This window comes from Heloderma suspectum, chromosome 3, assembly GCF_057233095.1.
Source record: "Heloderma suspectum isolate Gila_16-S chromosome 3, 16-S_ref, whole genome shotgun sequence".
NCBI classification, from domain to species: domain Eukaryota; kingdom Metazoa; phylum Chordata; class Lepidosauria; order Squamata; family Helodermatidae; genus Heloderma; species Heloderma suspectum.
This window is the reverse complement of record NC_139460.1, coordinates 37061409-37085944: the sequence shown is the minus strand read 5'-3', so window position 1 is coordinate 37085944 and position 24536 is coordinate 37061409. Positions and strand designations below refer to the sequence as shown.

General features: G+C 43.2%; 1 protein-coding gene across 1 annotated transcript in view; it reads left to right on the top strand.

The window, feature by feature from the left end:
- The window catches only part of FLT1 (fms related receptor tyrosine kinase 1), a 202649-nt gene that overhangs the window by 72322 nt on the left and 105791 nt on the right, over positions 1 to 24536 (top strand). The gene's annotated exons all lie outside the window — the stretch shown is intronic.

The following is a 24536-nucleotide window of genomic DNA, read 5'->3' as shown; positions in this document are numbered from 1 at the left end:
AGACTGACCAGGTGACCTGAGTGCCTGCTCAGTCTGCTGTCCAGGTGCTAAGTGTTGATGGGCAACTTCACACCTGTGATGTCTCCCTCCTTATACTTCTTTGACTTTAAACCAAATTTGGACTGAACAGCATTTCTAATAGGGGACACCTTCAAATAGAGGACTGCTTTCTGCCAGCTCTCCAAAATAGAGGACTGTCCCCTGTAAAGTAGGGGACCTGGCCATCCTACCATTAGCTGTATCAGCCATCTTTTTCAGTGTGCTTCCTGTTAACTGTCCTTCACTTTCACTGACATTTAGGAATAAGGTGTGGTGGGATCAGTGGCAATGCTTGATCATGCTTGTTTGTTTCTTTCATTTGTGATCTACCCTTCCCCCAAAGAGCTTTGGGCATAAACTAGGGCTAAAAAGTATACTGTTTTCAACCCTGTGAGATGGGCTAGGTCAGCCATACCCATTGGCCATGCTGGATGGGGATGATGGGAGCTGGCTGGGAAAGGCTGGGCTAGGCCAAAGGATAGCTACTTGCCCAAAGCTGCCACCTAGTAAGTTTAATGCGTGAGATAGAACTTGAGCTTCGGTCTCCTCTGTCCATGCCAGCTAGTCTATCCGTTATCCCACACTGGCTGTATGAATTGCACTGTTGCTGTGGTGTTGCATTATCATTTGTATGTCCATCCATATTCTCTGGAGTTCTTTGCATTATGGGGATTTGGAACTTGGCACGCATACAACAATATATGCCAGGGGTGGTGAACCTCTTTCAGCTCGAGGGCCAAATTCCATTTTGGAGACGATCTCAGGGGTCATATTTTGGTGGTGGGTGAGGCTGAAGGCAAAGGGAGTTGGCCATAAGGCAAAAAGGATGGGACCAAAAATGCAAAAGAAATACCAGCATATTTTAGCTCAGAGCGCTTACTGCTAGTAACTAAGGAGAGGCATTTCAACTTTTAGAATGGGAAAAAACTGCACAAAAGCCAGAAAACCACCAAATGATTGGTGGTTGGGGGGATAGGGGTGGGGCCAAGGGAACCTCAGATGGTCAGTTTGGGACCCCAGGCAGGCAAGATTTGGACCCTGGCCTGAGGTTCTGCACCCCTGCAATATGCACTATGCAGAATGTGGTCATGTCAATGTCAATAAAATTTTACTGTGTATATTCCATAGGGATGTGGCGGGCACCTGACTGGGTCTGTTGGACTCCCCCCTGCTCATCCCTCACCCTTGGTGAGCCCCCCCCCCCCGAGCCACACAAGCAGCTGGGACTTACTGGACCCATCTGCTCATGCCCATTAGCCGACCATCCTACATGCAAGCTGCCATTTTTACAGAAGATGATGGCTCTAGATTTTCATATATCTAATTTTGCGTACAACAGCAGCTGTAAAGGGCCATTTTTGCTCTTTTTGTTTATCCGATGTTGCAGAAATGGCCCTTTACAGCTGCCATTCATTAGATACATGAAAATCTAGAGACTCCATCTTCCTTACAAATGGCTCGTATGGAGCTGCTGGGCACAAACAGATGGGTTCAGTAAGTCCCAGCCACTTGCATGGCTTGGCGGGCGGGGGCAGGGGCTCACTGAGCTGGGTTCAGGGGGGGTTAGCGGTGGGGAGTCCAACAGACTCCTGGACCTAGTCAGGTGCTTGCCACATCCCTATGAAATATAGAAAGTACAATTTTATTGATGTTGACATGACCACATTCTACATAATACATACAGCAGGGGTGCAGAACCTCAGGGCCACGGTACAAATCTTGTCTGTCTGGGGTCCCAATCTGACCATCTGGAGTTCCCTTGGCCCCACCCCTTTCACCCAACCACCAATCATTTGTGTTTTGTGCAGTTTTTCCCCATTCTAGATGGGTTTTAGCACATAGCGTTGTATACATGCCAAGTTACAAAACCCTCCAGGGGAGTGGCAATGGTGGCTCCTTGAGCACCCACTGAGCGCAGACTTGGGTGAGTCCATCACTCCCCAATATTCCATGCCACATCTTTACTTATATCCTTGTGGCCCATATCTGACTTGTGCTAGAATTGTATGGTGCAGCTCTTGTACTCGCTGTAACATACATGTGATGGCTTTTTTGTTTCATGTGATGTACCACAGAATTTGACTATAAGGCTACTTGGAAATAGGTTTCATTGAAATAAATGGGACTTGTTTCCAGGTGAATGAGTTTTGGATCAAGGTGATACAGTCTTTATATCACTTTTGTGGTGGAAACGAGGTCATTTAATTGGGCATATATGTAAGACAAATGTAAGCTCTTTTATACCACATCAAACTATCATGTAAAGCAGGGGTGTCGAACCTTTTCAGCCTGAGGGCCCAGTTCAGTTTTGAAGAAGCTCTCGGGGGCCACATTCCAGTGGTGGGTGTGGCCAAAGGCAAAAGTGTGAAGGCCAAAGGCTAAACGGGTGATGCTAAAATACCCCAAATACCAGCATATTTTAGCTTAGTCTTCTTACTGCCAGTAACTAAGGCTTAGGAGAAGCATTTCAACCTTTTAGAATGAGGGGGGAAAACTCTGAGCAACAGCCAGGAAACTACCAACTGATCAGCAGTCGAGGGGACCAGGGTAAGGGGATGTGGCCCTCTGGGGAATATACACTTCGGATATATCTGAAAAAGGTGCATATATGTTTGTGAAGGTGGGACAAAGTCTAGAATATATATATACATATGTGCAAAGAAAACAGAGCAGAGGGTATTTCCAAGTAGCGCCAGAAAGAGTGAAGCGGCTGGGCCAAAGCTGTGGATATGTCTGGTGGTGAAAACAAAATCCGATGCTGTAAAGAACAATATTGTTTAGGAACCTGGAATGTCAGATCAATGAATCAAGCTAAGCTGGAGGTGGTTACATGAGATGGCAAGATTGAACATCGACATCTTGGGAATCAGCGAACTAAAATGGACAAGCATGGGCGAATTTAATTCAGATGACCATCATATCTACTACTGTGGGCAAGAATCCCTTAGAAGAAATGGAGTAGCATTCATAGTCAATAAAAGGGTGGGAAAAGCAGTACTGGGATACAATCTCAAAAATAATAGAATGATCTCAGTATGAATCCAAGGCAAACCATTCAACATCACAGTAATTCAAGTCTATGCCCCAACCGCTGAGGCCAAAGAAGCTGAGGTTGATCGGTTCTATGAAGACCTACAACACCTTCTAGAACTAACACCACAAAAAGATGTCCTTTTCATCATAGGGGATTGGAATGCTAAAGCAGGAAGTCAAGAAATCACCAGGATAACCGATAAGCATGGCCTTGGTGTACAAAATGAAGCAGGACAAAGGCTAATAGAGTTTTGCCAAGAGAACATGCTGATCATAGCAAACACTCTTTTCCAACAGCACAAGAGATGACTCTACACATGGACATCACCAGATGGTCAATATCGCAATCAGATTTATTATGTACTTTGCAACCAAAGATGGAGAAGCTCTATACAGTCAGTAAAAACAAGACCTGGAGCTGACTGTGGCTCAGATCATGAGCTGCTTCTTGCAAAATTTCGGCTTAAATTGAGGAACGTAGGGAAAACCACTAAACCATTCAGGTATGACCTACATCATATCCCTTATGAATATACAGTGGAGGTGACGAATAGATGTAAGGGATTAGACCTGATAGAGTGCCTGAGGAACTATGGACGGAGGTCCGTAACATTGTTCAGGAGGCAGCAACGAAATCCATCCCAAAGAAAAAGGAATGCAAGAAAGCAAAGTGGCTGTCTGAGGAGGCTTTACAAGTAGCTGAGGAAAGAAGGGAAGTGAAAAGCAAGGGAGAAAGGGGAAGATATATCCAACTGAATGCAGAGTTCCAGAGAATAGCAAGGAGAGACAAGAAGGCCTTCTTAAATGAACAATGCAAAGAAATCGAGGAAAACAACAGAATGGGAAAGACTAGAGATCTTTTCAAGAAAATTGGAGATCTCAAGGGAACATTTTGTGCAAAGACGGGCATGATAAAGGACAAAGAAGGCAGGGACCTAACAGAAGCAGATGGGATTAAGAAGAGGTGGAAACAATACAGAGAAGAACTATACAGGAAAGAGCTTAATGTCCCTGATAGCCACAATAGTGTTGGATAGGGATGGCGGAGAATTTCTCCACGAATCTCCGGGAGGCCAAATGCCAACGCATTCGGACCCCCGAAATTAGTGGAGAAACGGTCCGCCACCCCCCTGCCACCCCCCGGGATGGGACTTACTTTTCCCGAATGTCCCTGGCGCTGGCGGCTCCCGACGGCGGTTCGGCGGCGGACGGTCTTCCGACCGGCTGCCACTGCCGCCATTTCCCAGTAAAAAAAAAAAAAAAAACCTCAAGCAAACATGATAGGCTACATAAAGATTTACGTAGCCTATCATGGCTAAATTTTCAAAAAACACTGTGATAGGCTATGTAAATCCTTACGTAGCCTATCACGGCTGACTTTGGGGGGAAAAAAAAAAGCGCGTATGCAAATGGCGGCGCCCATGGGCGCCGCCATTTGCGTTCCTTACTTGGGCATGTGTAGTCTACGTAAACATTTACGTAGACTACAGTGAAAATAAGGGCAACGCAAATAGCGTTGCCCTTATTTTCGCCGTAGTCTACGTTAGGGATGGGGGAGAATTTCTCCCCGAAACGTCGGGGGGCCGAGCGCCAACGCATTCGGTCCTCCGAAGGTTGTTCGGGGAGAACTTCTCTGCCCCCCCCGCCCCCCCCGGGATGGGACTTACCTTTCACAAATGTCCCTCCCGGCGGCGGGTCCCGGCGGCGGTTTGGCAGGTCTTCGTCAGGGGCGGGGGAGGCAGCCGGTCTTTTGACCGGCTGCCACCGCTGCCATTACAAGCAAAGTAAAAAACAAACAAACGCCCCTTTGATAGGCTACGTAACGATTAACGTAGCCTATCACGGCTAGATTTGCAAAATCAGCCGTGATAGGCTACGTTAATCGTCACGTAGCCTATCACGGGTGACTTTAAAAAAAAAAAAGCACGTACGGCTAATGGCAGCCCCCATAGGGAGCCGCCATTCACGTTCCTTATTTGGTCCCTGTAGTCTACGTAAAGATTTACGTAGAATACGGCGAAAATAAGGACAACGCAAATAGCATTGCCCTTATTTTCGCCATAGTCTACGTAAATCTTTACATAGACTACAGGGACCAAATAAGGAACGCGAATGGCGGCTCCCTATGGGGGCCGCCATTTGCGTAAGCGCTTTTTTTTTTTTTAAGTCACCCGTGATAGGCTACATGACAATTAATGTAGCCTATCACGGCTGACTTTGCAGATCTAGCCGTGATAGGCTACGTAAATCGTCACGTAGCCTATCATGGGGGCGTTGGTTTTTTTTTAACTTTTTATTTCGCGGCCGAGCGAGGCGAGGCGCCTCCTCCCCGGCCTGAATTTCGGCCGGGCGAGGCAGGAAGCCTCCCCCCCGGCCTGAATTTCAGCTGGGCGAGGAGGGAAGCCTCCCCCCCGGCCTGAACTTCGGGGGGAGCAGCGAAGCGCCTCCCCCCCACCGCGAAGCAAGCTGCGAGACTAGGTAAGTGACTTTCATGCACCCCTAGTCTACGTAAATGTTTACGTAGACTACACGTCCCAAATAAGGAACGCAAATGGCGGTGCCCATTGGCGCGCCATTTGCGTACGCGCTTCTTTTTTTTTTTCAGAAGTCAGCCATGATAGGCTACGTAAGGATTTACGTAGCCTATCATGGCTGACTGCAGGGACGCAAACGGCAGCAGCTACGGCCGCCGCCATTTGCGTCCCGGCCGGCAAGGAGGATTCGTGGCCGGAGGGACGGGGCGCCTCCCCCCTTGCCAGAATTTTGGCCGGAGGGACGGGGCGCCTCCCCCCCGGCCAGAATTTCAGCGGGGAGGGATGGGGTGCCTCCCCCCCTGCCAAGAATTTCGGGGGGAGGAACAGAGCGCCTCCACCCCACTACGAAGCAAGCTACGGGACCAGGTAAGGGGCTATCATCCATCCCTAGTGTTGGATAACATTTCCAAGTTCAGTTCAGTGGTCACTGAACTTGAGCTGGACATCCTAGAGAGTGAAGTCAAGTGGGCCTTAGGAAGCATTACTAACAACAAAGCTAGCGGTGATGACAGTATTCCAGCTGAGCTATTTAAAATCCTAAAAGATGATGCTGTTAAAGTGCTGCACTCAATATGCCAACACATTTGGAACACTCAACAGTGGCCACAAGACTGGAAAAGGTCAGTTTACATTCCAATACCAAAGAAGGGCAATGCCAAAGAGTGTTCAAACTACCGTAAAATTACGCTCATTTCACGTGCCAGCAAGGTGATGCTCAAAATCCTACAAGCTAGGCTCCAGCAGTATGTGAACCGAGAACTACCGGAAGTACAAGCTGGGTTCCGAAGAGGCAGAGGAACTAGAGACCAGATCGCCAACATTTGCTGGATCATGGAGAAAGCAAGAGAATTCCAGAAAAGGGTCTATTTCTGCTTCATTGACTATGCTAAAGCCTTTGATTGTGTGGATCACAACAAACTGTGGCAAATCCTTAAAGAGATGGGAGTACCAGACCACCTTACCTGTCTCCTGAGAAACCTGTTCGAGGGTCAAGAAGCAACAGTAAGAACCAGACATGGAACAACTGATTGGTTCCAAATTGGTTGGATGAATCACAGGTCGGAATTAAGATTGCTGGGAGAATTATCAACAACCTCCGATATGCAGACGATACCACCCTAACAGCAGAAAGCGAAGAGGATCTAAAGAGCCTCTTGTTGAGGGTGAAAGAGGAGAGTGCAAAAGCTGGTTTGAAACTCAACATTAAAAAAAACTAAGATCATGGCATCTGGCCCCATCACTTCCTGGCATATAGAAGGGGAAGAAATGGAAGCAGTGACAGATTTTATTTTCTTGGGCTCCAAGATCACCACAGACAGTGACTGTAGCCATGAAATTAAAAGATCCTTGCTCCTTGGGAGGAAAGCTATGGCAAACCTAGACAGCATAGTAAGAAGCAGAGACATCACCTTGCCGACAAAGGTCCGCATAATCAAAGCTATGGTTTTCCCAGGAGCAACATATGGCTGTGAGAACTGGACTATAAGGAAGGCTGAGCACCGAAGAATTGATGCTTTCGAACTGTGGTGCTGGAGAAGACTCTTACGAGTCCCCTGCGCTGCAAGGAGGTCAAATCAGTCCATCCTAAAGGAAATCAACCCTGACTGCTCATTGGAAGGACAGATCCTGAAGCTGAAGCTCAAATATTTTGGCCACCTAATGTGAAGAGAAAACTCCCTGGAAAAGACCCTGTTGCTGGGAAAGATTGAAGGCAAAAGGAGAAGGGGACGGCAGAGGATGAGATGGCTAGATAGCATCACCAATGCAATGAATATGGACTTGAGCACACTCCGGGAGAGAGCGCAGGACAGGAAAGCCTGGCGTGCTATGGTCCATGGGGTCACGAAGAGTCTGACACGACTTAATGACTGAACAACAAAAGCAAAGAAAACAACTGTGGAGATCCCACTCCTCACAAGATGAAGAGCTAAAACAATTCAGCAGAAATAGTTTTAGCATTTCTTCAGACTAAACACATGGTAGAGTAAATGAAATGATTGTATGCTGTAGGCTTGTATTTTGTACCTGAATGTAATGCCTCTAACAAAGAGCAATTGCTGTTCTATGAAATTGCTCTCAAGGAGCCCCTGGCTCTCCATGAACAGACTACAAATAGCCTCTTGTTAATAATACTCAACCCAGATAATTGGAACTAATGTAGACCTGTTTGTACATAGTGATGTTAATTTCCAATTGTCTGCTCTTGTCATAATGACACAGTTAATACAGCAGCCATTTATTTCTGACTAATCTGATGTTGATGTTGAAATTTTGTCAAAGGCTTCTTTATGTGTCTTCAATGAACCGAGGTCTTTATTAATCACGTTCTATTGCTGTGTGGTTTAATGTTGCTTTAAATCATCATCATCGCTTCCCAAATCTAATAAATGATGATGAAGCATAAAACACAAATGTATGCAGTGACAAATTTTGGTAGTGCTTTCCACCTAGTGATGGGTTGATCCAATTTGGATTAAAATTTAGGTAAGATAGTTGTGGGTGAATATTTTCATGGCCTGCTTAAATAGTATGCATATAAGACAAGCTGGGGACATAAAAGAATAAGGTAGTATGATAGACAATGGTCTGGTTTATTTAACTCATGGTTAGTTGCCCTATTCAGGATTTGTCCGGCAGATGATAGAACAAACTGTGGTTTTGTTTTCTCAATCCCTGGGTTGGTTTTTCCCTCCTCCTTTGCCCACTCCCTCCTGTATCCCAACTGCCTTTAAGGCACTGTAGCACTGGCATGAAGAGTGGCTGGGTGTTTTTTTTAACTGCTCTTGCCTGCTGCCTCTATAGCCAGGTGAAACAACCCACAAACAACCCACGGTTCTGGATTTGCACATAATGACAACCCATGGTTTGAACAACCTAGAGTTCACAATCCAACAATGAACTATAGGTTTTCTTTCTGGGTTGTTTGCGGTTAACAGACCATGGTTTGTTAGCATAGCCGTGTTCACACATTTCAACAACCTAGAATTCAGCAACCCATTCCATGGATTAGTTTTATGTGTGAAATAGACATGTTGAACCCATTGTTTCCTATAGGGTATACCCCCATTTCTCTTATCCCACTATCATCTCTGTTCATGCAGATTGTGCAGTATTTTTGATCCAGTATAAAAATCTGTGAACAAAGAACATTAATGGGATAAGTGTGGACACCACAGGTAATAGTACTTCTATCATACCACCAGAAAAAAAATATTGTCTGTCTCTGGCCACATTGAATAGTGGTTAGATGCCTTTTCCAAAGTTCAGCCAGTTTAAAAATTTAGTTGGCTTAACAGGGTCCCTGAGGCTGCAGTCTTATACACACTGCAAGTACTTGCAAGTAAGCCACCATTGAACTCCATGGTACTTACTTCTGAGTAGACATGCATTGGATTTTATTATTTATTTATTGCATTTATATCCCACCTTTTTTCCTCTTGCAAGGAACCTAAGGCAGCTTACATTATCCTCCTCCTCTCCATTTTATCCTCACAACAACAACCCTGTGAGGTAGGTTGGGCTGAGCGTCTGTGACTGGCCCAAAGTCACCCAGTGAGCTTCCATGTCCGAGTGGGGACTAGAACCTGGATCTCCTGGCTCCCAGTCCAACATTCTCACCACTACACCACACTGGCTCCCAATTTTACTTTTAAACTAGACATGTTGAACCTCTCCAGAACCTGTAGAACAGGGGTAGGCAACTTGTGGCCCTCCAGATGTTTTGGCCTACAACACCCATCATCCCTCACCATTGGCTATACTGATGTAGCTTCGTGGAAAAGAGGTCCAGCTATAACCATTATAGCTAAATAGAATCTTCATATTCAGTAGCAGTATACTCTGGGCATTTCTACATGAGGTTTTTATTGTGTGTTCGTGATTGGTCACTCATGGTTTTTTGTGGGTTGTTTACATGACGTCATCAACCTCCAGGGCACGTCCCTTGCTTTCTGACCATTATAGCGGCATTATTCTCAACGGGGAAAGCCTGATAAGAAATCTTATCCTGCTCTGAAGCGTGATAAATTTCCAGTGAATTTCTGGAAACCTGCTATATCACAGCACCATCTAGTGGCTCTATAATGAAACATATAGAATTTGCCCAGAAAGAACATTCCTGGGGGAAAAAACATGTGTAAAGCAGGCGATCTTCATCCTGCAAGGTATCATAGAATCATAGAATAGTAGGGTTGGAAGGGGCCTACAAGGCCATCGAGTCCAACCCCCTGCTCAATGCAGGAATCCAGGTCAGAGCATCCCTGACAGATGGCTGTCCAGCCTTGTCTTGAACACCTCCAGTGTGGGAGAGCCCACCACCTCCCTAGGTAGTTGGTTCCATTGTTGTATTGCTCTAACAATCAGGAAGTTTTTCCTGATGTTCAGCCGGAATCTGGCGTCCTGTAAGTTGAGCCCATTATTCCATGTCCTGCACTCTGGGATGATCGAGAAGAGATCCTGGCCTTCCTCTCTGTAACAACCTTTCAAGTACTTGAAGAGCGCTATCATATCTCCCCTCAGTCTTCTATTCTCAAGGCTAAACATGCCCAATTCTTTCAGTCTCTCCTCATAGGGCTTTGTTTCCAGTCCCCTAAATATGGAAGCAGAAGCCCCGGTAAGGGTGTGGGATTTTAGCCTTGTGTGGAGAAGCTCTCTGAGTGAGTATAAGACTCTAGAGACAAGCAACAGGGGAGATAGAATACTTTTATAGCACGGGGACTTTGGGTCTTATCCAATAAGACAATCCTCAGTGTCTCTACCAGGGGTGTTTCTAGATGAGGTGGATTATCTAGATCTGTTTCAATCTGGCTTCAGGCTGATTACAGGACAGAGACTGCTTTGGTCTCTGGATAATCTATTGAACAATCTATGCTGGGAACTAGGTAGTGCAGAGGCTGACCCTATTGGTTCTGCTGGACCACTCAGCAGCTTTTGATATCATCAACCATGGTATCTTTCTGGTCAGCCTGGCTGGGATGGGACTTGGAAGCACTGTTTTATGGTGGTTCCGATCATCCCTGGAGAAACAATTTCAGGAGATGTACTGGGCAATTCCTATTTGATGCCATGGCTTTATGTTGTCCCTCAGGGTTCCATCTTGGCTCCCATACTATTTAATGTATACATGAAACCGCTGGGAGAGGTTATCCAGGGTTTGGGGTTTTGATGTCACTAATTCGCTGATGTCACCCAACTCTATCTCTCATTTCCATTGAAATCCAAGAAAGCTGTTCTTGTTCTAAATCATTGTCTGATGTCAATAATGGACTGCATGAAGACAAGCAAACTAAACCTTAATCCAGACAAGACAGACATGTTCCTGGTTAGTCAAAAGGCAGATCAAGGAACAGGGAGTCAGCCTGTGCTGGATGGGCTTACACTCCCCTCGAAGATTCAGGTTCACAGTTTGGGTGTACTCCTGTATTCAGCCTTAAACCTGCATGCCCAAGTTTTGGCAGTAGGCAGGAATGTGTTTGCCCAGCTAAGGGTAGCGCACCAACTGCACCGATTCCTGGAGATGTCAGATCTGGCTATGGTAACACATATCTTTTGACAGCTAAGCTGATGTGCCGCTGAAGTAGGTTTTAATCTGCTTTTTCCCTTCTTACCGATGTGTTTTTATCAATATGTGTGTTTCATTTCATGTGTTTTATTGAGATGCATTTTTATTTGGTGAGTTTTAATCTTTCAATTACAATGTTGTTACTTAAAATACAAATTAAGTATTTTTATCTGTCTTGGGCGCGAATTTTACTGCAAAGGCCGAACATACATTTAATTAATTAATTAAATTATAGACTTGCATTGCAAGATCGTTATCGAAACCTGTGTTTATGTGCAGTGATCTCAAGGCCAAACTAGATGAGATGCCATTCATGCAATTGGCAGTTGTGTGAATGGCTTAAAATAATTATATGGCAGGCATGGAAGAGCTAATCTGGATTGGGATCTTGATGGCGGGGCAGCGGGAGAGGGGGACCCTTAACATTTGACCTTCCCTGCAGTCCTGATCCAGATTGTGAGCCTCCCTTCATTTTCTATTTGCACTGTGTTTGTCGGGGGAGGGGAAGCTCCAGTTCACTCCAGTGGAAACTTTTACCCAAAGCAAATACCTGATGTGAGGGGCCCAGTCCAGATTGTGACTGCAGTGATGAGGGGAGGGGTAAAGGTTTAAATTCCACACTCACCACACCAGGGGCCCAATCCAGATCAGGCCCACAGCAGCTGCAATTTACTTTTAAAAGTCATTCACGCAACTGCACGTCTACACAGACATTCCATCTTTTGGTGGCACTTCCACATCACCAAAAAAAGGACAGATGTGCATAAAATTTTCATATGCTGATTTGTATGTACAGACACAAATGTATAAATAATGACTATAATTTATATAGAAATACATCTCACCATAGTGGGTGAGACCATGACCAGATGAACTATGTACTTGCTGCTCAGTCTGCTGTCCAGGTTCTCACTGTTAATGGGCAACTTCAAGGTCCCTGCTGCTGTCCCTCCTTATGATTCTTTAGCTTTAAACTGGACGTGGACAGGACAGCCCTTCAAAGAGATGATGCTTTCAAATAGAGGGCTGTCCTCTGTCAAGGAGGACATATGGCCTATTTCAGCAGTCTCTCTGGACTACCCAAAAGGACCCAATGTGACACTCTAGGGCCACAGCCAACCCATCTTCCCTTTCAGCCTCTGACACCATTGCACAGATATCCTTTTAAGTTATGCTAGGGATACAATGGTGCAAGAGTCAGTGCTATGGCAAGGGCTGGTGCGATCTTTTAAGCCCATTCTTATGAACTGTTGGGCTAGTGTGGCCGTTCATCAGGGCAGGCTATTAATGTCACAATCACCTTGTCAGCTAAATAGATACAAATAATCTGTTAAATAGACAATAGCCATATTCATAGGAATATAGGAAGCTGCCTTATATTGAGTCAAACCATTGGTCCATCTAGCCCAGTATTGTCGACACTGACTGGCAGTGGCTCTCCAGGGTTTCAGGCAGGATTTTTTCCTGGAGGTGCCGGGGATTGAACCTGGGACCTTCTGCATATAAGGCATGTGCTCTGCCATTGAGCTACAGCCCCTCCCCTTCAAGGTGCTTGTAAATCACAATGATGAAGGAGACACATACACTGGCCCCACCCCTTCCAGCCTGACCTCCCTTTGTTGACAGAGAAGGTCTGAATGTCTCCTTCTGATTTGTTATCTATTAACTGGGGGAAAGCCAAATGTACTGTTAAACTAAGGCTAACAGATATCGATTCTTAAGACCTTTACAGAGCGGCATAGGGTCCATGCTCTCCTTGGTCACTGGGTTTGACAGGCCTATTTAAATTGGTTACCCACTCCCAAATATAGGAGGGCATTTTCTCTGGCTCAGTGCAATGTTCTACCCTCTAATTCTTTAGAGGGTAGATATAAGAAAACACCAGTTAATAATAGATGTTGCCCCGGTAACAATTATTTTTTAAAAAAATTATGTACTATATCTATTAAATTTATATATCACCCAACTGGCAGATGTCCTCAGGTGGTATACAATTCTTTTTAATGTGAACTTAACTAATTTTGTACTTTTGAACCAATACATGAATTGAAACTCTAATTATCTGTCAAAATTCATACCTCTGAACTTTGCAGTGGAGTTCTCCATTCAAAAAATGCATACAACAATGCAAATATTTGAGGGGAATGTTCACAAAAATGCATGTATTAGTGAAAATAACATTAAGATGCATCAATTAGGATAATTGCCCTGCAAAATATATGTGTTTTAGGCAAAATTGCATACAAAATTAATGTATAGTCAGAGATGGACATAAAAATGAGTATGAATTTTCATGGAAACTTTTTAAAAAAAATTCTCAAAGTTTGGGATGAATTTAAGATTGGAAAAACAGAAACTGAGAGAAATCAAAATTTACAGATTCTCCCATCCTAAGATTGGAGGAAGTACATGTACCTTTACGTGTGACCAAACCCCATTCAGTACTGTGAATCTCTGTGTTAGTTTTCATAAAGGTTCTCATTTCAATCAAGAAGCTAGTTTGTACTTTGACTCTATGGACAAATACCAAGGTGACATGTAGTAAACTCTTAGCCTGGAAAACTTCCCTATCCATAGTTATAAATATATCATGCTATTGTACTTGGCAAGCTGCAAGCAAGTAGAGGTAAGATCTCATTAAGGGAGCAAACTGTGGAGCCGGGAGAGGACAGTGTGAAGCTAAGGGTGATAACAGTGGCCTTGTCCAGAATAGGCCATGGGAGTTTTCTTATCTCACTTAGGCAGGAGGTGCTGGGAGCTTCCTGTGCGAAATTAGGAGCATACGCTGCTTTCCTCTCGTTGTTTGGCTTCCTTCTCTATATAAGACGGTTCCCAGCTGATTATCTTTGCATCTTCAAACATGGCACAATCTACTTCCTTAAGAGCTTGATGTATCCTTAAGAGTCATGCTGTCTTTTCTTTTCCCATCTCCCCCTCTGTCCCAGATTCCTTCTCAAGAGCTGGTCGATGTCCCAGGCACATCCCACTTCTAAGGTTGAGCAGTCTCTAGAATGTACATGCCACTTTGTAAGACCATAATATTGTAAACTTGCCCACCGTGTATTGGATCCTGTTTTGGGAAGGCGCAAACATGTGAACTGAACTACAACACAGCAAGTGCCTTTGAGTGTTGTCATGTCAGATTTACAGCTGTGACTACTCCTTCCCCTTCCTTGTGATTTCTGTGGAAATTTTAAAGTTAGAACTAATTACTTCTGGTTTCCAAAACAGATAGCTAATTTCCTAAACATTTGCCATTAACTGGATCCCAAAGAGGGTGTACGTGGCGTTTGCACAAAGGTGTGCGTATGTGTGTGTCAATGGCAAACCACTCAGTGGTAAGAGTGGGATTTGGGATTCACAATTGTTTTAACTGTGATCTCTGTGAACTCATAAGCGTGAGGTGTGTCTGCTCTGAAAGTATGACTACATCTCCAAATTGCATGTAGAGGAAAATTATACTCAGTTTTCACTGGGGACATGGGTGTTTGTTTTAAGTGTCCTTTGAGGCTTATGAATGTATCATTTATTGCAACACTCTTTAAGTTTTGGATACTTTCCAAATTCAAGCCATCCCTGTGAGCTAATAAGTGCTTCTGATTAGCAAACAGGATGGTCCATTTATTTTACATGGTGAATGAACTGAAATGATTGACAGTGTTAAATGCCACAAGGGATGAATTGTAGAAATAATACTAGGTGACTCATAGTGAAACTGGAACACAGTCAAGGCCATGAGAGTTATTGTATCTTCACTGATTTTTGTCCTTTCCACATGTTTGCACTTGACACAATCACTTTTTCCACCACAAAAACACCACACATGAAAAATGAAGGGACCACAAGGATTCCTGTTGCCCATCTCCAACCAGTTTTGCAGAATTAAATAACAGCCTTAGGTGACTGCTCTGGAAAGAACAAGAGTATAATTTGAACACAGGACCATGAGAGCTAGTGCAGCATTGTGGCTAAGTAAGAAAATCCCTGGTCAAATTTTGCATTCTCTATGATCTTCCTAAGTGGCCTTAGGCCAAGGGTGGGCAACTTGTGGCCCTCCAGATGCTTTGGCCTACAACTTCCACCTTCCCTCACCATTGGCTATGCTGGCTAGGGCTGATGGGAGTTGTAGGCCAAAACGTCTGGATGGCCACAAGTTGCTCACCCCTGCTAGGGAATACAAGCAATATGAAGATACTACCACCTTAGCTTGGGTCTCAGATGTGGGGATGGGAGGAGGTTAAAGCATAGGGTAGCCACTTATGAATCACCAAAAAAGAGGACAGCAATTTGCATAAAATTGGCATGTGCTAATGTATATGTATAGATGCAAATGTAGAAATAACTGTTATAATTTCAGTAGAAATAGAGTACATGTCACCATGGCATGGAAGACTGTGACTAGCTGGCCTGTGTACCTGCCTGGGCAGTCTGCTCTTCCAGTGCTACCTGTTGATGGGCTACACGTCTTATGGTTCTTTATCTTTAAACTGGAATTGGACAAGACAGCCCTTCAAACAGAGGATTGCCCTCTGTAAAACAGGACATATGGCCACCCTACAAGGAAACTGGGGCATTGTTGTTCCAGATGGCCTTGGGATGAATTATGCATTGTGATGAGATTTGGGGGTGCAGCGTGTCTCCTGGTGGGTGTTCCGGGTGGCCTTCTGCCTGCTCTTTAGCCTGGATTGAGGTGCCATCTTCAGACCTCCAACAGAAAACTAATAGTGATACACTTTTCAGGATTGTCAAAAAGAATACTAAGTGACAAACAAGAACATAGAATGCAAGAGTTGTAAGGGACTTCAAAAGTCATCTAGTCCAGTGGAGGAAATCTGCTTCTGTAACATCCCTGATAGATGGTCATCCATCCTCTGCTTTAAAACCTCTAGTGAAGGGGGGTCCACTGCCTTCCAAGGCAGAATGTTCCATTGCAATGGGACAGTCATAGGTATTTATTAGCTGCCTGTGCTGTTCTGATATACAGAAGGTGGTGGGTGGGTGTCATTTATTTATTTATTTATTTATTTTACATGAAAGGAGCATGGGGGAGCAAAAGCCTTCTGCCTTGCCCTGCCTTACTTCACTACACCCGCTGCATGAAGCAGTGTTCTCCCAGACCAGCTCCAGTACCAAAAATGAGCCAGGCCAGGGAGAAAAATTATTTTAGCAATGGAGATTAGCACAGTAAGACAGGGGAATGGGTAGGGTTTGGCTCTCCTCAACTGTATGTTCCTTTTTTGTATGAAGTGCACATGTCAATTAATACCAGAATGGTGTAAATTGTCATATTTATATCTATGGTGTAAATTGCCTCTCCCGATATGAACTAACCTGTACACTATCGTCATCATCATCATCAGTCATCATGACCACCAGCATCATTATCTGAGGCCCTTCCCCAAGTGCCTCCTCCAAGGGAGATTCAGATGATTATGGAACACTTTCTCCAATGAGGTCCGCCTGGCACTAACATTGTCATCTTTCTGGTGCCAGCTTAAGCGTTTCCTCTACTCTCAGACGTTTGACAGCGTATGATAAACATTTTAAGAGTCCTGGGATTTTTATTGTTGATTGTGCAAACTTGTTTTATATTTTTGTATGCAAATGGCTTTATATTACGTTGGTATATTGCATTTTTAACGTTAAAATCTTTGTAAAGCACTCAAAGAGCTTTGGCTACTGGGCAGTATAGAAATGTAATAAATGAATAGATGAGTCTGGTGCATCCCCAGGATAATATATTTGAAGTGTTTTAACCTCTGTAAAGTGCTATAAAATGCCCAGTACTACTGTTGCAGTGGTTATAGAGCTTGGCCGATAGTCCTTCTAAATAATACCTTTGTCTCTGATAAAAGTCAGTTCCAGATGCTTTTAAGGAATGGTGATGGAGAGAGTATTTCATTCTCTCCTGGTCACTTCTAGCTTCCATGAGCTTTTTGGATCCATTTGTAGTGTTTCAAAGAGCAAAAATGGTCTTTAAAAGCCTGTTAAATATTTTAAGGCAGAAGAATGTGTAACCTAACCATCTTAATACCCTTTGGTAGTCCTATCTGCCATGAATCTGTCTTGTCCTTTTTTTAACCCAGTTGTATAATTGGAAAGGATACTATTCTGTGGCAATCTGTTCCAAAAAAATAATTGTGCTGAAAAAAACATCCTATTATTACGTGGAACAAATATTTATTTTTGTCCTGAAGTGCATTACATATTAATTGTACTGAGGATCCTTTTCTTTTTGTGTTATGCTTAGCAACAATTGTTTTCTGGTCTCTGTTTCACCCCCCCTATCCCCCACCCCAATACCACCATATCTTTTCTAAGCTCTCTTGTGGACATTTCACATACTCACCTTCTTTTGTTACCCTTCTTTGCACGTTATCCAGCTCTATTTCCTTTTTTTTCCAGGGCAACCAGAACTGGCATTTGAGAATGAATGTGCCCAGGGGTGGGGGGTGGGGGGCTTTGGAACTGCGTTTCTCGAACACTAAGGGTGTTTCCAGATAGTCCTTAGTCAAAAGACTTCGTGTAGCTATTCCATCTTTTCTTCCTTAATAGATTTTTCATAGAAAGAAAAAAGTTGGGGTGGAAAAACACAGGAGTGTTACAAGTTGAAGACAATTATGTCTGGACCCCCTGTAAAATTCTATGAATGAGGCCGGGTGATTTCATGACATAAACCTTGTCTGGAAGCACCCCAGTTCTCCATGCCACGTGGTGAACCTCTTTTGAAACTGAATGGTGTTTTAGAAGCAGTTGTAGTGCAGAGGTCTGCTGTTCAAAATAAATTAAGTAAAATTCAAAAACAGCAACAACAGTCCTGTGTCTGTCAAAGCCCCCTGGACAACTTAAAGTAGCTCTTTGGATCCTAGCTTCTCGGGGGCGGGGGGCAGTTGTGTGCAGTTTTAGTTTGTATTTTGAGATGAGGGGTAGATAGATTTCATTTACTTGGTTACATACCCACTGGGCAGGAGTGGTGGGGAAGCAGGCAAGAAAATTTAAAAATAAATGAACAATAAGCTGTGCACAGTAATCAGTGTGTGGACCTACTGTTGATTATTTTATACAGAGATGTGAACATGTGCATAGTTCTCTCCTGCTAAAATTAAAGGGAACTGAAAAGTGTTTGATTTTTTTTGTTGTACTCTATCTGTAGTTTGCCTTCTCCCTGCTTCAACCTTTTGCACTGATGCTTTTCATTGTTTGTCTTTATTGATTGAATGTGTTTTAATCAGGAGTGTATTGTAAAGTGCTGCATTGAGTGGATACTATTTAGAAAACACATACATTCATACATGACTGTTCTGGGAACTTTCCACAATTACATCAGAGACTCTTCTTTGGTAAAAACACATCCTTGGTTTTCTAATGCCTTAAAGATGTTCTTTAAGGCATTTTAGCTTAGTTAAACATATGAAGCTGCCCTATAACTGAGTTAGACCATTGGTCCATCTAGGCCAGTACTGTTTAGTACTTGTACTGTTTCTAGATGGGCGGCTCCTGGCCCTAACCAATAAACTGCAAATGGAATTGCAATTGACTTTCTGTACTGTTGTGTATATCTTGCTATGTTCTGCTCACAACAGTGGGCTTAATGCAGCTGCCATGGGTGCAACCCTATTAAGCTCAACATACAGTCATTACAACCATTGCAGTGACAATCATTTTTAATTATGTATTTATTCATTACATTTTTATATCGCCCAATAGCCTAAGCTCTCTGGGCGGTTCACAGCAATTAAAACCACAAAATGAATAATAAAATACAATATAATGCAAAAGCTTAAAACTACCATATAAGTACAAACTACAATAAAACCTAGCAGCAATGCAGGGATTTAAAATACAACAGATTTAAAAATGAGCAATTCAGGGATTTAATATGCAAAAACAAATTTTGTGACCCCATTTTTGTTTTTCTAATCAATGTCTTAATTATCACTAAAACACTTTTGCAGCTAGAATATGTTTTTCTACATGAAAGAGAGGCATAACGCTATAACACTATACTGCTATAACGTTATTTTTTAATTATGGTGTTAGCTATAATACAATAATGCTACACACAAGGGATGCGTGTTTGTGTGTGTGTGTGTGTGTGTGTGTTTTAAAGTTCAACACCACAGCGTTATTGTTATAGCATACCTTTCTTTCATTTTTTTTAAAAGAAAGTCTAGCAAGATAAAGTTTTAGCAATAATAAAAAGGTTGTTTTTAAAATTAACATGAACTGCATCATTCCATTGCACACACTGCAAAGGTTGTAATGGCTGTGTGCTGAGTTGTGATAAAGTTCATTTTCCTGTTACATTATTGCCTGTGTCAAAACTCTGGCCTTTAAAAAAATGGAAGAGCAGCACTAAACGCACCTACACCCATGGGGATTGCACTCCTCCTCCATTTTTATTAAACAAGTCAGACTTTCTGCAGTCTGGGATTAGACAGAAGAACAACAGGGAAAATACAGGATGGCAGTGATTGGATTTATTATTTATCGTATGGCACATTTATATCACATTACAATAAAAACATAGAGCATAATAAATATGAAATGTAAAATAGAAAATATAGACAGGAAGATCACAAACGTATGTCTAGGTTACACATATAATTTTTTACTTCTGTTGTGACAGCCAGGAAATCAGCAAAGTCTCCATTGTAGGCTCAGTTTTGACACTCTGTCACTATATGTTCAATAGTTTGTTTTTCAGGCCCACAATCACAATTTGATGATATTGTTTTGCCCCATTTATAAAGGGCATCTGCACATCTACCATGACCCGTGCGAATTCGGTTCAAGGGTGTCCATATCACACGGGGCTGGTCAAATCCAGGTGCTTTTGGATGGCAATGTCATATGGATGCCCCATAAAAAGTGAGTGAACGAATTATGGCAATTCCACACTAAATCTTTTAGTGTGGAAGCACCCTTGGACGGATGGTGGCTCTTCACTAGCTTGGGTAGGGTTTTTTTTCCTAGACCTTTTAATTGAAGGCACTGGAACTGAACTTGGGACATTCTGCATGGAGAACGTGTGCTCTGTAGCTGAGACAGGGCTCATCCTCTCTATTTAGTGGTCACTATGAATTAATTAGTTTAAGCCCCAGTCCTTGGGATTTGCAGAGATGCAACACTTTGTGAAATGGGCTTTTAAAGACTATCTGTGCTCTTTCATGTATCACAAACTGATCCCTTGATCAATTTAGCATAAGGGAATCTGTAGATCAGCCTTCTCCAACCGGTGTTGGTCTACAACTCCCATCATCCTCAACCAGAATGGCTGCTATAGATGATTTTCAGAGGAGTAGCCCTGTTAGTCTGTTACAGCAAAAACAACAAAGAGTCTTCTGGCACCTTAAAGACTAACACATTTATTCTGGCATAAGCTTGATGGACACTGTCAACTACATCAGTTGCATGAAGTGTTAACCTCAAACTGGAAAATCTATATAAGCATGTGGGGGGCGGGGTAGGGCAGCTATGAATTGTGTTGTCAGAGGGAATTGAAATGCAGACAGTACAAACAGTAAAGGTTATTTTAGCAGTTGGCATTCACAAAATCTTGTTGGATGATAATGCACACATCATTGCCATGGTGAGACACTAATTATTTTTATTATTTTTTAAAAATCACAGTACCTCATGAACTGCACAGTGCACATAGCCCCCAGACCTCCTGCAGTTTCCCACCCCTGATTTATTTCAACAGAGTCTGTGTGTAGAGCTCCTTCCTACAAAAATGGACTAGGGTGGCTATTTGTGACTCATCAAAAAAGAGGAAATGTTTCACCAAAAAGGAGGATGGAGATTTGCATAAAATTTGTGTGCGTGTGTGTGTATGCAGATTTAGAAATAATTATAGTTTAAATAGGAATACAATATATCTCACCATAGCGTGGAAGACCCTGACCAGGTGACTTGTGTGTCTGCCTGGTCAGTTTGCTATACAGGTACTAACTGTTGATGGGCAACAGTTCTTACAGTTCTTTATCTTTAAACTGGAATTGGACAGGAAAGCTCTTCAAAGAGAAGACTCCTTCAAACAGAGGAGGGTCCTCTGGCAGCCCTTCGAATAGAGCACTGTCCTCTGTAGGACAAATGACCACCCTAAAGTGGAGGTTGCTCAAGAGATGTTCTTGGTGGATTACATTCATTTCCTCTTCCACTTCCCATTACCACACAACTCAGAGCTCCTGAAATAAGTGACAGGAACTGATAGATTTTGTAGGCTGCTGGAGTTTCCAATACTGCTAAAGAAATTATTGACTGGAAAGAATGTAAAGATGCATCTTTTCAATTTAGCCTTTAAAAATTAAAAACTTTTAAAATATTTTAATGTTTTTACTGTTTTTAATGTTCTTTTTATTGTTCCAAGGTTTTAATGTTTTAAATTGTTGTACACCAGCTTGATGGCTTTTAGCAGATAAGGTGGTATATAAATGTTAATAATAAAATCATAAAAATGCCGTGGTTCAGTTTTGATAGTTAACACCAAGGAAATATCCCCATTGCAACCAATGGCAAATCTCCCATAAATTGTAATGGGGCCTAAAATAATTAACATTTTATGATTAAATAACTGTCAAATGAGTTAACACAAAGTTGGATCCACATTTAGTCATACTTAAAGCAAATCCATTGAAATCAGTAGGACATAAGATCCAACCCCTGTGTCATGCAAAACAATCAGATGCTGTTTTTATTTAATGACATCAACGACTGAAGAAATTAAAACCTTAGGAAGGAATTGATGCTTTTTGATTGGTGATCATTGCCAGCTATCTGAACACAAGCGTGAAATTTTAAATTTCACTTTGCTAGAAGATAATGATTTACATAAGAAAATAACTTCAAATAAGAGAATTTAGTTGCTTTAAAGAGATTTGATGTGTATTAAGAGCTTTCCTCAAAGGTCAAAACTCTTATCATTCAAACTGGAACTGAACACCTCCTTGTGGAAAAAATAAGAATACTTACCAGAAAAGAATGTGAAGACATGACATGTACACAATGTAATGAGCATTCCAATGGTTTATTTCCATATGCATCAAATTAGGCTTGGGAATAAGAAATTAGTTCCATCAAGTCCACATCTGAATACTCTGATTAAGAACCGGTCTGTTATGTAACACCAACAGGAATTCTACCCCCACCCACCCCTCACACTTGAAATTGTCAATAATTGTCAACTTCATAACTCTCTCCTCCCACCCCACAAGGTTAAAGCACTTGATTGTTTTCATCTAAGTTTACATATTTTTACAATTTGGGAGATTTTATCCCAAATCTAGTAAACTATGGAAGTAAACATTCTAATAAATGGTCTCGCACTGTTAATTCTAGGGCTGTGCATTGACCCCCCAATCCGACTCAGAGGTCACTTTGGGGCTTCCGAGGCCGGCCTGATTCGACTTGGGCTGAATCGGGGGGGGGGGGCCTGGGAGACGTGCTTCGGCCTACAAAGCCAAAGCAGAAATCAGATATCCAAATCCTGCTTCCCCCCCCCAACACGCCCCCTAGCCCCCCGCTCCTTACCTGGACCCTTGTACCATGGGTGAGGGTGCTGCCGCCAGGGAAGCCATCAGCAACACTGCTGAGGGAACCACTGCTGCCACTGCCATTGGTGCTGCCAGGTGAGGCACTGCCGGGGAAGGCACTGCCGGCGCTACCAGGGGGATCTGGCACTGCCAGGGGGAGCTGCTGGTACCGCCACTGGTGCCAAGGGAGCCATTGCCGGCACTGCTGGAGGAGCCAGTGTCAGTGCCGGAGGGGCTGCCGCTGCCACCAGAGGAGCCACTGCCGCAACCAGCTCCTAGGCCCTCTAGATGAATGCTGGCACCCATCTCGTTTTTCTGGAGGGGGGAGCCATTTTTAAAATGGCAACTCCCTATATTTCCAGAAATACAGAGAGTCGCCATTTTAAAAATGGCTCCCCCCCTAACAACAAGAAGGCTGCTGGTGCGTGTCCATAGGACCCAGGTAAGGAGCTGGGGACTAGGCAGTGGCGGCGGCGTGGTGGCTGGGTTTCTGGATTGCACCGAAGTGTTTTGGATTGACCCGCTTCACTTCCGGCCACTTAGTGTCCCCTCTGCCTCACCTTGGAGGTGGCCCAAAGCGCCCCGCTTCGACTCAGAGCTTGGGCTTTGGGCCAAAGCAGTGCACAGCCCTAGTTAATTCTTTTATGACAAAATAAAGATAGGTGTGTAAACATGTTTTTCATCTTAGTAAAAGAACCTGCATGGTGGTGCGTGCGTGGAGTACTCTTAATACTATATTAACAGATGTTCTTATGAGACTTCAACAATTAAGGGCGCAATCCTATGCATGTTTAGACATTCCCCATGGCTGGCTGGGGAATGCTGGGTATTGTAGGGCCTTTTTTCTGTCTAAACTATGCATAGGACTGTGCCCTTAAATGGTTATTGCTATCACTTGACAAAGTGCTCCAATATAAATGCCATGGCAGCATTGCCAACCTGTCCAGAAATCCCATGTTTGACCAGGAATCAAATTCCATATACCGCTTCTTGATCATGCTGCCTTTATTTATCCAGATTTGGATAAATCTTTAAATCTTGGGTGTCAAACCCATTTCAGCCGGAGGGCTGAAATCAGTTACAGAGAAGCTCTTGGGGGCTGCATTCCAGTGGTGGGTGGGGCTGAAGGCAAAAAGGGGTGGGCCTGAAAGCAAAAGGGGATGGGGCCAAAATACCAAAAACACTCCAAATACCAGCATATTTTAGTTTACAGCTTGTACTCCCAGTAGCTAAGCCTTAGAAGAGGGATTTCAGACTTTTAGAATGTGGGGTGGGAAATGTGCAAACGCTAGAAAAGCACCAAAGAATCAGAAGTTGAGGGAATAGGGATGGGGTCACTGGAAGGGTGTATCTCTGAGAACCCAGAGGTCAGATTTGGCCAGTGAGTCTCAGGTTCAACACCCCTGCCTTAGAAGGTGAGCCCCTTGAGTACAGAACTATTGACACTTAGAAAAAAATGCTGTAACCCACTCTGAGCCTATGGGAAAAAGTGGAACATAAATTAAATCAATCAGTCACTTTGAGATCTCATCTTTTAAAAATGTGTGACACAGTTGCTAACATGTCAGTAACTCTACCTCAAAACTTGAATCCTTCCTAAAATCTGAAGATTGGTAAAGAACTAAAAAATCCAAGCAACAGATATCACCATCCAGATTTTGAAGTTAAAAATAAAGTTATAACAAATACATACACACATACATACATACATAAAAAGTAGTCTCTTTAATAATAATAGTATTTATATGGTGTTTTTAAGTCTTCAAAGGATATCACATACTCAGTAATCCTTGCTAAGGATGTCCATTGTGAACACAAAAGCATGGTAGAAATGTT